Source organism: Myodes glareolus, chromosome 25 (assembly GCF_982192425.1).
Source record: "Myodes glareolus chromosome 25, mMyoGla1.1, whole genome shotgun sequence".
In the NCBI taxonomy this organism is placed as follows: domain Eukaryota; kingdom Metazoa; phylum Chordata; class Mammalia; order Rodentia; family Cricetidae; genus Myodes; species Myodes glareolus.
Genome location: NC_142050.1, coordinates 11,429,726 through 11,439,822, shown reverse-complemented (window position 1 = coordinate 11,439,822; position 10,097 = coordinate 11,429,726).

The following is a 10,097-nucleotide window of genomic DNA, read 5'->3' as shown; positions in this document are numbered from 1 at the left end:
TTTTATTAAATTATAAAAAGTTTCCATTTACGCCCCTCCTCCCAACGCCCTCACACTCCCCCCCTCCCTCTCCTCCTCCCTCTTTGTCCCCAAGGGGCAGTCAGGATCTCCTGCCCTGTGGGAAGTCCAAGTTCCTCCCCCCTCCCTCCAGGTCCAGGAAGGTGAGCATCCAAACAGACTGGATCCCAAAAATCCAGTATATGCAGAGGAAACCAGTCCCAGTGTCATTGTCAATGGCTTCTCAAAAAGACTGCAGGCCAGCCACATTCAGAAAATCCGGCCACATTCAGAGAATCTGGTTGGATCACATGCTCGTTCAGTCACGGTCCATCTGGCCTTGGTAAACTCTCATTAGATCCGACCCCTTGTATCAGTGGGTGATAGTATCCCTCGCAGTCCTTCGTCATTTTCTTCCTCCTTCTGCTCCTCATTTGGATCTTGGGGGGCCCAGTTCGATGCTCCAACGCGGGCCTCCATCTGTATCGCCATCCAACGCCAGATGAAGGATCTGGGACTCTTGACTATTTCCTACCTCCTGGCGGATAGCTAAATAATCTTCATCAGGTTCATCTTCTTATTTAGCTTCTCTAGGATCACGAATAATAGGCTCAAAGACCTTAAATTATGGTTAGAATCCACTTATGAGTGAATACATACCGTGTTCCTCTTTTTGGGTCTGGCTTACCTCACTCAGTAAAGTGTTTTCTATGTCCATCCATTTGCATGCAAAATTCAAGATGTCATTATTTTTTACCGCTGAGTAAAACTCTAATGTGTATATGTTCCACACCTTTTTTAACCATTCTTCTATTGAGGGGCACCTAGGTTGTTTAACTCTTGAGAATGAGCATGAAACACATAAACTCTTTTGATCTGTGTAATAACTGAATATGCTTGGCAGAGCATTGCATGGCCTGGAAGTATCTCTGTGTATGGCAGCAGGAATCCACCATGCTCTCCTGCCTGTGCAGTCCAGGCAGTCCTGATCCTGCCACCTGCTGAGACAGGGGGCGCTGAGCTGCTGGTATGGTCTCAGCTACTTTCCCAACTGGGCATACAAGCACCCGGGCCTACAAACCCCATCCAAGTGCTCCATAGACAAACCTTCCAAAAGAGCTAGAGCCATTAGTGCTGGCAAAGCAGGAAGCTGCAGCCGCTTTGAAACTGAGGCTTTTTTTTCTGCTAACATTGAATCAGGAAAACCTCTCTTAAAGCAACTGCTGCATGCTGCCAGCAAGCAAAGTCCATTCAGGAAAAAAAAATGCAGTTAAACTTTGTTATTTAGTTTCTAGAGTTCCTTTTCAAGACCTCTCAGGTTTTACATGGATTTAGTCTACCATGTTGGTGTGCCAATTTGCTGGAGGAGGCCGCTACTTAGTTCCCGGCCACTCAGCCCCAAAATAGTTACACAGAAATTGTATTATTTGCAATACTGTTTGGCCAATAGCTGAAGCGTATTTCTGGCTAACTCATACCATAAACCTACCCATCTCTATTAATCTGTGTATCTCCACGTGGCTGTGGCTTACTGGGTAAATTTCTGGCCAGAGTCTGTCTCTGGTGGGGCTACACGGCTCCTTCTTTACCTTCTTTCTCCCAGCACTCAGTTTAGTTTCCCCCACCTACCTCTGTTCCCCTGTAAATTTATTATATGTCCAAAGAAGTTCTTTTGTTAGACAATGGTAATTATAGCATACAGAGGGAAATCCTATATCACAGAGTCTAAGAGCCATAGGTGATGTGTGACTCCAGGGAAATGACGTTATTCAGATAAAACATGGTCAATACACATATGAACTCACAGAGACTATGACACAGCATACACAAGTTCAAACCAGACAGAATCCCACAGAGAAGTGGGCACAAAACCCCCACCCCTAACTAAGATGCTATTTGCAATTGATACTTGCTGGGAAAAAGAGAAAGGGTTTTGTCAGTAGAGTTTGACTAGGTATATCAACCACACTCCAGGTCAGATCCTTTGCCCAACACAAAACAAACTTTGTAATACATTTTTGTGAACATACTTAATTCAAGTCTTCATTCATTTAAATCAGAAATTAACAATGGTTTCTATTTGATATTTTATGATATAGAATATGAACCATTTAATTCCTTCTGTTCCAGGTTGTGAAATCTTTCAAATAGGTTTTGTTCATATACAAATATTTTTTTTCATTTTGGTATTTTCCTTTCAAACAAGTCAAATATAGATAACATCAAAAAACACATACGATAGAAGATATTTCTAGCAAAAAATGCCATACTAAATTTCAATTAGTATCAATTGAATAATAATCAATTCTCATTTTAATATCCTGGTCCTTAATCACCTTTGTTTATCAGGGTTTAATAGGGGACAGGGAATACAATTTTGTTCAATATGTAATTATAATTTAAAGAAATACTGTGGTGTAGTAGTTAAGCATAATTTAAAATGAAATTGGCTATTAGGAGTGCTTAGCTTATATTCTTTCATGCTAATCAGTGGGTGGGGCTTAATCCAAGATGTTTCCGTCCATGTATTAATGTTACCTTTTGAATGATGAACACTTCTCTGGCCTCTAGGAAAATAAACAGAAGCAGGAGTCAGTCTCGACTTCATTGAGCTTATATGTGTGGGAATGAGGGCAAACTGATAAAAGCAGAACAAAACAGAGTACTGCCCCAAAAATGTCAAGTACCAGTAAGCTTTCCAGAATAGTGGAAGTCAGGGCAAGAAGTTAAAAAGAATGATGAATAGATTACTATTTTATGTGAACCTTGGTGAGAGACACTGGCACTTCAGTGGGGATCTGATTAAAGGGAGGAGCCTGACACATACTTCTTTGTAAGAGAACACCAAACAGAGAAATGGTGATGCTTCTGAGGTGGAGAATCCAGCCTGGGACTTAGAAAGAACCTAATGTGCAGGAGGAGTGAGTGATGGGGAGAGTAAGCAAAGCTGAAGTCAAGGAGTCTTATTACTACTTATTACAAGTTGACCAGGCTTATTATACTGGCACAGTGCAGTGGGAGGCCATAGGAAGATTTAGTCTGTGGAATCTTCTGATCTGATCTACACTTACGATAATAATATGGTTCTTATGTAATAGTTGTTCAGTTTTAAAAGGTCATTTGAGTAAAGTAGCTGTGGACACACACAAGAGCTACATGTTAGATAATTGCTGGTAACTACTTCATCCACAGAGCAATCTCCAGTCAGCACCCAGTAGGAGCTGCTCCATCCTGAGACCAGCCTCCAGTAAGTACATAGTAGGAGCTTCTCCATCCTCAGAGCAGCCTCCAGTAAGTACATAGTAGGAGCTTCTCCATCCTCAGAGCAGCCTCCAGTAAGTACATAGTAGGAGCTTCTCCATCCTCAGAGCAGCCTCCAGTAAGTACATAGTAGGAGCTGCTCCATCCTCAGAGCAGCCTCCAGTAAGTACATAGTAGGAGCTTCTCCATCCTCAGAGCAGCCTCCAGTAAGTACATAGTAGGAGCTGCTCCATCCTCAGAGCAGTCTCCAGTAAGTACATAGTAGGAGCTTCTCCATCCTCAGAGCAGCCTCCAGTAAGTACATAGTAGGAGCTTCTCCATCCTCAGAGCAGCCTCCAGTAAGTACATAGTAGGAGCTTCTCCATCCTTATACCAGCCTCCAGTAAGTACATAGTAGGAGCTGCTCCATCCTTAGACCAGCCTCCAGTAATTACATAGTAGGAGCTGCTCTATTCTCAGAGCAGTCTACAGTCAGTATCCAGTAAGGAGCTGAGTTCTCAGTTGCAGATATAAAATAAAATGAGTTCTGCTCACAAACTATTAAGTTTTCAGAGACATTTTCCAAGCTCAAGAACACAATCAGTTTGGAATAACCTTGCTGACATGTACACTGAAACATCATATAAAGCCCTAAGCAAAGAGCCAGATAAGCCATGCTTGCATTCTTGACACAGGAATGTGGCTTAACTGCTAAGCTGTGGTAATACTTTTATATTGTAGATGACAGATGATATAGTTTTCATCAAAACTATAAGTAGTTTTAGTGCGCAGAGCTAGATAAGAAACTATTTAGATTATAATGTCCAAGAGCTGTCAATAAAACTCTAAATAGATTCCTTTTAATTTACAATTTTTTATAAACGTCTTAACTGCTGTCTCTAAAGCCTAAATCTAACTTCTTAGAAAAGAAAATCGTATTTTCCAAGAGTAGATAAAATGGCTACTTATGAACAAGATAAGTGTAGCCCAAAGAATTCAAGGAACCTAAAGCAAGCATGTTGGAAAGACCCAAGAGAGGGAGTGTACATCAATCAGGGAAGAGCCAGGACTTGTTTTTGGTTTTCCCCAGTCATATTAATCATAATACAAGACTGATGGAAAAATGACAGTTTCTTTACCGTTGACCTGTAAAGAATGCAGTCTAACCTCATTAATATAATATGCATGACCCCACAAAGTGATAAATGTTAAAATACAGAGTAACACTCTGAATCCCCAAAGAAGTCAAAGGAGGTATATTTTATTTATCAGGAGAACTGACAGACCTCATGGTCCTATCTCTGTGAGGAGTGGGGCAACTCCATGTAATTTTGTAATAGAACATCACTATTTCTGCCAAATTTCCATCTATGAAACATTTTGCTTTATTCACAGTACAGGAAGGATCAGGTAGCAGTCTACCCTAGTCCAGGAAATACCATGTACTGTATGCTGTGCAGTCACAGTTGCTGTAACCTAGTATGCTTGTGAATGAAGTTAAGCTAATCCAGCTTTATCATATGCTAGCCAGTGTCTGCAAATTGGGACTAAGCAACAGCAACTGACCTTCTCCGTTCTCTCCTATGTTAGCTACAGGTGTAATGTGGGATGCTGAGGAGTTGGGGCTGCAGTTATTTTTTTATGGGTGCTATATATAGTTGCTCCAAGAAAAGAAAGAGCTACAGACCAAGTAGGGGGTTGTTGAAAATATACGGATAGAGAAACGCTGCTTTTGTTTCTATGGAATAAGTGTGCTTCTTCAATCAAGAAAATGCTTGGTTCCCCTGGACTAAATACAGTATGTAATGGATTAGAAAGATTTATATATCTGAAATTATTCAAAGTAGAGTAGTATATTCATTCTCATGAATAGTGAAATTTTAATTTTAGTAAAATTATAATCAATTAATTTAAAAGTCATTTTTATGCGATGGTCTAACAGAAGCAGAACGTGAAGGTGCATTATTCCAGGAAGCAGGCAGTGCCAGCACAGTCTCAGCCAATTAGTTTACAGAGGATGACTCATGTGTGTAGTCACTCTGTCTTTTATATTATCTTAGCACCCTTGTTTACTATATTTGATCACATACATTTTGACTTGGTGTCCTAACACAACAGGATTGTGATACACAAATGAAGGCTGGAATGTGAAGAGAGGGGGTTGCTTGAGAACCTTGGGAAGACAGCACATGGACACTGACTAGATGTTCTAACCAATGTTTTCCTCCCCCACGCCCTGGAAACATTTACCATAAAGGTATTATTTGCTAATTAACTATAAAGATAAATGTTTTGTGCTTTGGGTGGGATGTAATGGTGTGTGACTATAGTTGCAGCAAGTCCTACAGTGGAGATGGGAGAATCTCTAAGCTATCCTGACCCTGTCTCAAAAGTCAAAGACCAGAGCTATCTCAGTGGTAACCATTTTTTAGCATATTGAAGGTTCAGTATCTAATCTTCTAGAGAATAGTTTCAATTTTGTCTTTAGGTGATGAGTTAACATGTGCCTTTAAAATTCTACATTTCATTTTGCCTTATGTCATGAAACATTTGAAATGAAAATGTCTTATAATCAGAAATACAAAATAAGCATTATTTTAAACTACTTTGAAAAGAATTTAAAGCAATACAAAACTTAAATTTCATGAAAAATGGGACTTTATCTAATATTACAAATAAGTCAGCTTATTGAAACCATACTTAAAAGACCCTGCAGTAATATGGGGAACAATCACACAAAAATAGAAAAAAATTCAGATGCAGAATTTTAAGATGTCATACAGCTCAAGACTGCTAGGATATTTTCCAAAATCAAGGTGGCATGCTGATTGTTTTCTGTACTTTGATACTTTTAAAGCAAATTCTAACATGCCTTTAAAACAAATTCAATATGACAATCATGCCAGGATTGTAAAAGTCAAAAATTTAAAACTACAGTAATAAAAAAATACTGGGAGTGTAATTTTACAATTAGAGTACTTAGAGATTTTTCAAATACAGACTCTAGAATTACAGAAAAGGAATTGTACTTTAGGTGACAGCTTTAGTTACATTAACTTTGAAACCTTATTTCCTTGTCTCTCTCCCTTCCTTCACATCTTTTTTTGTTTTTTTTGCTTGTTTCTTTCTAATATTCTCTTTCCGTGTTCACATGTAATGTGTACATGTTAGTAAGAGTGTGCAAAGGTGTGTGTATATGCGTGTGTGTGTGCATGTGTGTTCATGAGGTTATATTAATGTGAAGGTTAGAGGTGGGCCTTCATTGTCTTCCTTTACTTTTCCACATTTATTTATATAGCCAGAGTCTCTTGTTGAATCCAAAGTTCATCTTTTCACAGCTGGTTGACCTATGAGCTTTAGGGATCCACTTGTCTCTGATTACTTCAGCACTTGAATTTCAGGGGCACTGCCTTGCCTGAATTTTGCATAGGTTTTGTAGATTTAAACTCAGATCCTCATGCATGTGCAACTGGTACTTTGCTGACTTTGCCCTAGTCCCAACTTCCTTGTTATCTAATTGAGCCTACTTGAAATGTCACATTTAATGTTCTAAGCACTGTGTGGGAATATCTACTTGGATTAATAATTAATTATTTTTGTGTTTCTAGCCAGTGGAAAAATTTCAAGATGGAGTTTAGTGAAGTATTTATTCATATTCTGCTTTAAATAATCATAAGAAGTCAACAGTAGCAACTAAAATATGATCACACAGGACAAAACAGGACACAATACTTCATCTTATTTGTTGTAATTCCTGGGCAGTTCTGAGTCTTAGAACACTAGATTAGGTTTTCAAATAGATAAAACATGATTAATGATTTTCGTAATAAATATGAAACATACCCTATATCAAGGGATAGACTTTCACTGCACCATTGTTCTATTTAGTGGACATGTTTTACCCTATGAAGTATTTTCCAAATTTCCTGATTATATTTCACTTGATTTGGTATTGTGCCAATTGCACAAATTATCAACCTGAGAAAATGACAAGAGAAAATGATCATTTATAGTCTATAAAGTGTGTTAATTATTTAGTTATCTCACAGCTTAGGGTGCGTTCTATTTATGTACCTTCTAAATAACCTCTGGTTTTAGATAAAGGAGTCTTAAGTGGAAGGTACCACAAATCATTCATTAGTTTCTGCAGTATAATTTTTAAATCTAAATTATGAAAGGGTGACAAAGCCTTGCTTTTGTTGAATTTTAAATAATTGTAAGTGGTCCCTGAGAAATGCACTGTGATGTTATATGAATTTAGTAAAGATTAGATTTACATATTCTTCTCAGCTGCTCATATTTTATTTTTACTTTATATATGACATATAATATGTTTAGTTTTATTTAAATAACATTTTTCATTTATTTTACATATCAATCAGAGTTTCCCTTCCCTCCTCTCCTCCTAGTCTTCTCCCACCAACTTTCCATCTTACTCTCTCCTCTTTCACACCTCCACCATCTTTATTCAGAAAGGGGCATGCCTCCCTTGGACTTGAACAAAACATGACACATCAAGTTGAGGCATATGAGCTCCTGCCCTTGACTCAAGGCTGAATGGAGAACAGGTTACCCAAAGCCAGCTCGGTGCCAGGGACAGGTCCTATTCTCACTGCTAGAAGCCTTACAAACCGATCAAGCTGCACAACTGTCACCCACATGCAGAGGGCCTAGGTCAGTCTCATGGAGGCTCCCTAACTGTTGGTCCAGAGTGCATGAGTTCCCATGAGCTCATCATGACACTTTTGGCTTGTACATTCTTTCATCCCTTTCTTTACCAAGACTCCTAGAACTCAGCCCTGTGTTTGACTATGGGTCTCTGCATCTCCTTCAATCGGTTACTAGACATAGTATTTCTGTTGACAATTAGGGTAGACACCAATCTGATTACAGTAGATGTCCAGTTCAAGCACCCTTTCCGCTATTGCTAGGAATCGTAGCAGTGCTTATCATTGTGGATTTCCAGATATTTCTCTGGTGCCAGGTTTCTACATAACCCCAAAATGCAGCCCCATCAAGACTTTTCTTTTTTTACTCTTCCTGTCTGTTCATCTTCAACCTGCCTCCTGCATTCACCCCTGCCAACTCACTCCCTCAAGTTCCCATTCCTCCATTCCATATTCCCCCACCCCCAGTTTACTCAGGAGAGCTCTTCTATTTCCCCTTCAAAGGGAAACATATGCAGGCCTCTTTGGGCTCTTCTTGTTGTCTAGCCTCTCTGGGGCTATGAATTATTGGTTGGTTATACTATACTTTCTTCCTAATATCTGTTTATGAGTGAGTACTTATAATGTTTGTCTCTCTGGGTCTCAGTTAACTCACTCAGAATGATTTTTCTACTTTCATCCATTTGCCTGCATATTCCATGTTATCGACTATTTATAGCTGAGTAATAGTTCACTGTGTAAATATACCACATTTTTCTTATCCATTCTTCGTTTGACAGACATCTAGGTTGTTTCCAGGTTCTGGCTTTACAAATAATGCTGCTATGAACATAGTTGAGCAAGTACCTTTGTGGTATGATTGAGCATCCTCTGTGTTGAGCCCAAGAGTGGTATAGCTGGGTCTCAAGATAGATTGATTCCAAATTTTCTGAGAAATTATTATATTGATCTCCAAAGTGGTAGTACAGGAGTGTTTCCCTTAATCCATACCATCTCCAGCATAATCTGTCATCAGTGTTTTGGTCATCAGTATAAGCTGTCATCAGCTCATGGATAGGTTGTATTAACATAGTATAAATGACAATCTTACCAAAAGCAATCTACAGGTTCAATGCAATCCCCATCAAATTCCCAACACAGTACTTCACAGACATCAAATAAACAATATTCAACTTCATATGTAAAAGCAAATGTATGCAGTATAGCTAAAACAATCCTATACAATAAAGAAACTTCAGGAGTTATCAACATCCCTGGCTTCAAGCTCTAATGTAGAGCTTCAGTAGTGAAAACAGCTTGGTATTGGCAAAGAAGTAGACATGAGGTTCTATGGAATCAAATTGAAGATGCTGACATAAACTCACATGCCTATTAATATCTAATTTTTGACCAAGAAGCCAAAATTGTACAGAAAAGCATATTCAACAAATCTAGTATAACTGAATGTTGACATGTAGAAGAATACAAATAGATCCATAGCTATAGCCTTCACAAAACTTAAGTCCAAGTGGATTAAAGACCTCGACATAAATCCAGTTCCACTTAACCTAATAGAACAGAAAGTAGAAAGTACCTTGAACACATTGCCACAGAAGATGACTTCCTACTTCCTACTTCCTGAATATAACACAAGTATCATAGATGCTGAGATCTACAATTAATAAATGGAACCTCCTGAAACTGAAAAGTTTATGTAAGCCAAAGGACATGGTAAATAAGGGAAAACAGCAATGTACAGAGGACAGAGGATTGATTTCAAAATATATTAAAAAAAACTCAAGAAACTAGGCATCAAAATACCAATTAATCCAATTTAAAAATGGGGCATAGATCTAAACATAGAATTCTCAACAGAAGAAACTCAAATGACCAAAAGACATTGAAGGAATTGCTCAACATGTTTCGTCATCAGGGAAATGCAAATCAAAATAAGTATGAGAGAGATACCATCTTACTTCTGTCAAAATGGCTAAGATCATATTTCATTTTTAATTTCTCATTTATTACATTACTAATTATGACACCAGATTAAATGTGTAACATTTACATATCACACATGCATTGCTTGTTCAACATCATGATTCTATACAGGCTCTTCAAAGTGAAAAGACAGAGATTTGGGGCGTGGGTCATAAATTGTTTAAAAATAATTTGAATATAGCAAGATCAAAGAGGCTGATTCGGTTGTTGTGT